Source organism: Alligator sinensis, unplaced genomic scaffold (genome assembly GCF_000455745.1).
Source record: "Alligator sinensis unplaced genomic scaffold, ASM45574v1 scaffold2830_1, whole genome shotgun sequence".
Taxonomy (NCBI): Eukaryota; Metazoa; Chordata; order Crocodylia; family Alligatoridae; genus Alligator; species Alligator sinensis.
Genome location: NW_005844657.1, coordinates 1 through 3,504, shown reverse-complemented (window position 1 = coordinate 3,504; position 3,504 = coordinate 1). Strand labels below are relative to the sequence as shown.

Here is a 3,504-nt window from a genome sequence, read left to right as displayed (position 1 = left end):
ATGGCGGTGCCTCCCCTGGGTCCATCCGTAACCCTGCTCGAGAATATGGAGGCAAAGAATTCAGTAAAGAGGTCAGCTTTTTCGGTTGCTGCAATCACCAGATTGCCAAGCCTGTCCTGTCAGGGCCACACATTACCCCATGCCTTCTTCTTTCTTCTTATGTATTTGAAAAAGGACTTTTTATTATCCTTAATTCTGGTCGCTAGCCCTAGCTCCATCTCTGCCTTGGCCTTCCTAACAGCCTCCCTGCAATCCTGAGCAATGGAGGTATAATACTCCTTAGTGATAGCCCCTTGCTTCCACTGCTTGTACATCTCCTTTCTTGGCTGCAGGCATCCCTGGATGCCTTTGCTGAGCCATGTGGGCTTCTTAGCACTCCTGCCCCCCTTGGTGCACATTGACACTGACTCCCTTTGAGCTCGGAGGATCATCTCCTTGATGAACTGTCTTGGACTCCCATCTCACTGAAGCTCTGACACCCCAATGCCTCTCTTACTAACTTTCTTAGCTTACAGAAGATGGTCCTCCTGAAGTCAAGGACCTCTGCCTTGCTGCTTGCTGTCACCACCCTGCCCAGGATGGTAAACTCCGGCAGGTGATGATCACTGTCACTCAGGTGGCCGAGTACCTGCAGACCCCTCACCAGGTCCTCGCCTGTGGCAAGAACCAAGTCCAGCAAGGCATTTCCCCTGGTGGCACTGTGCACCTCCTGGGGTAGGTGGAGGTCCTGTATCTCAGCTAGGAACCTACGTGAGCGGTCAGACCTGGCTGACTGCTCCTCGCAGCAGATGTCTGGGTAGTTCAGGTCACCCATGACAACCACATCCCTTTACAGCCCCCGTGAGCTGACCGGAGAATTCCCAGTCCAGCTCATCCCCTGCTGAGGCGGTCTGTAGTAGACGCCCACCATCAAGTGCCTTTCCCCACGACCCCTTTCCCCATGTGTCTGTGGGCTCTTGCACACAGCCAGTCCCTGTCCTGCAGACTGGGGGCCAGGGTCTTCCACTCTGGTTGTCTCCACCTCCACTTCGCTGCTGCTGTCCTTTCCCTCCCGGGGGTCTTGACAGCTCCTGTGCAGGTATCCCTTTGCCAGATGGGTTTGGCTGCAGGTCCCTCTGGGCAGGGGAGAGGACAGCTGTTGGGGACCATCTGCTCTAGGGTGCCCACAGTGCTGACGGTTGCATGAGGGACTGGTCTTGGGTGCTGGGACTCAGACCCCACAGACGCACCACCTGCTTCTCCTGCATGCTGCAGACATGAAAGGAAACCCTTTCAAGCTGCAGCAAATGCCTCCCCCAGTCCCTCCCTCCTAGGGGAGTAGGGTCTGCTCAGTCCTGTTTTGGCTGCTTTCCAGCCATGATGTGCACTGCCACGGTCCCGGTGATCAGCACCTCCAGCACCAGCAGCAGGATGAGCCCCTTGGTCTGGCAGTAGGACAGCCAGGAGGCTGGAATAGAGCAAGGCAACGGGTCAGACCTGGGGGCAGCAATCAGCTTGTGACAGGGCTGGGGAAATGCGCTTTACTGTAACTGCGGTGACGGGGAAACAGTATTTGCTCGGTTATAGGAGAGCTCAGTGAATCCCTATGGCAGGTTGACCTGTAGTCTGGGGAGTCAGACCTGATCACCAGGTAAAACCAATTAATTCATATGGTGGGACAACCTGTTGTCCAGCACTAGCAATGGCAGTATCACTTTGCTTGAACAAGTCCGGAAACTGAGGCATGGAATAACTATGGGCCATCACTTGACAGTATTTAGGTGCCTAATGCTCTTTATATCCACAAGAGCAAAGTGTCTAAATACCTCCGAGGGCCCAGCACTAAGTCTAGCCCATGAGCATGCAAAGCTTGAGAGCAGGCAGGTGCAAGTCTCCAGTGAATATTGTTCTCTGGGTTTCTGGAGACAAGAACTTCCTTCCAACAGCAAGCTCATTTCTACTTTGGGGTGACTCAAAGGGGCCCTCAGACCAGACAGGGGCAACCCCTAGTCAGGTTCCTACTAAGGGACATTTACCTGTGGCTGGGAACTTGCACAGCGGTTTGACATGGATGGTGGCCATGCTGCAGCTGGCTGCATTGCTGGTGTTGCAGTGATAGAAGGTGTCATTGCTGGACACTTTGATCCTTGCACAGCGGTTTGACATGGATGGTGGCCATGCTGCAGCTGGCTGCATTGCTGGTGTTGCAGTGATAGAAGGTGTCATTGCTGGACACTTTGATCTCCAGCAGATGTTGCAGTGATAGAAGGTGTCATTGCTGGACGCTTTGATCTCCAGCAGAAGCTGGGATTGATGCCCCAGGAGCTGCTGGTCCTCTCTGGCTGGGCTGGAAGATGCACCTCGGGACTAGCTGTAGGTGACTCGGTTGGCATCCTGCACCTGGCAGGACAGGGTAACATTGCACCATCCATGCCCTGGGTGAGCAGAGGGTGTTGTGAGCTTGACCTGGCAGACTCGACCTGGAAGGAGAAGTCCTGCTGAGAGGGACTGAGGGCAGTGGGTGCCCCCAAATAGGTGAGACTGGGGGGAAGCAGGGCCCAGATACTCACCAAACACAGACACATGGAAGCAGGTGGTATCGAGACTGCCGGATGCAGATATCACATCCATAAAATAGATACCACTTTCTGACTTGTTACCCAGCTCAATCTGCAGTGAGAGATTCCTGGGACAGAAGATGTTTCCCCTGCCTAGCAGGGAGGCTGTGTTGAGCTCCACACGACTGTCCCTCTTAGCAAGCGTCACAATCCGATAGTGCCCTCCAGAGCTGAGTCGCATTATCCACGTGATTTCATTTCAACCTGATGATCTATTTTCTGGTACTAACAGCATGGTTTCCTCAGCAGCCACTGCCATTTCTTTGCAACCTAGTGCTTCAAAAAGGACTGGGAGCAGGAGGGAGGAGAGAGTGGGGAGGAGGGTTGATACATTCCTAACTCCAGTGTGGAAATGCTGTCTGGCTCCAAGGCCCTGGCAGAGCTGGGCTGAGAGCCTGGAGAACAGGTGGGTCCAGGCTTCCCACAGACCTGGATACCTGCAACCCCACATCTGGGTCGAGACAGCCCTTGATGAGCAGCTAGCAGGTAGTTCCACTGAGCGCAGACTGATCCAACTAGCAGTCACCCAGCCCAGGCCCCAGAGTCATTCAGCTCAGGGACATGTATCTGAGTTTTCATCTTCTGAGTCACTAAGCTCTGTGCCCCCACCCATGCACCCCACAGGCTCAAGCTGCAGCCCCACACCTGCAAACTCCTCCCACACACAGATTTCCAAAGCTGCAAAAGCTTCTTTTCAAAATGAAAGGATCATCAGCCCTGCCTATTTCCCATTTCAAATGCATGTAAAGACCCAATACTCTTCAACAGAGGTCCAGGAAACATTCAGAGCAGAGACTTCCACGGGATCAGAAGCAGATACTTCCAAGCCAGCTAAGCTCTTTCCAGGCTGCCTGACTTGTGTTTGCATGCAGTGCTCAGTAGATTCATAGATGCTAGGGTCGGAAGG

General features: G+C 53.8%; 1 pseudogene; it reads right to left on the bottom strand.

Moving 5' to 3' along the window:
- Window positions 1-1,328: 1,328 nt before the first annotated feature.
- Window positions 1,329-2,885, bottom strand: LOC112549110 (annotated as a pseudogene).
- Between the last annotated feature and the right edge of the window lie 619 nt (window positions 2,886-3,504).